Source organism: Bison bison, unplaced genomic scaffold (assembly GCF_000754665.1).
Source record: "Bison bison bison isolate TAMUID 2011002044 unplaced genomic scaffold, Bison_UMD1.0 scf7180017863437, whole genome shotgun sequence".
Lineage (NCBI taxonomy): Eukaryota > Metazoa > Chordata > Mammalia > Artiodactyla > Bovidae > Bison > Bison bison.
In genome coordinates, this window is record NW_011494009.1 from 54,865 (window position 1) to 55,361 (window position 497).

The window sequence follows — 497 nt, forward strand, 5'->3', positions numbered from 1 at the left end:
CTGTTTCCACTGTTTCCCCATCCATTTGCCATGAAGTGATGGGACCAGATGCCATAATCTTCATTTTCTGAATGTTGAGCTTTAAGCCAACTTTTTCACTCTCCTCTTTCACTTTCATTAAGAGGCTCTTTAGGTCCTCTTCACTTTCTGCCATAAGGGTGGTGTCATCTGCATATCTGAGGTTATTGATATTTCTCCCAGCAATCTTGATTCCAGCTTGTGCTTCAACCAGCCTGGCATTTCTCGTGATGTACTCTGCATATTGGAGAAGGCGATGGCACCCCACTCCAGTACTCTTGCCTGGAGAATCCCATGGATGGAGGGGCCTGGCGGGCTGCAGTCCATGGGATCACGAAGAGTCGGACACGACTGAGCAACTTCACTTTCACTTTTCACTTTCTTGCATTGGAGAAGGAAATGGCAACCCACTCCAGTGTTCTTGCCTGGAGAATCCCAGGGACGGGGGAGCCTGGTGGGCTGCCGTCTATGGGGTTGCA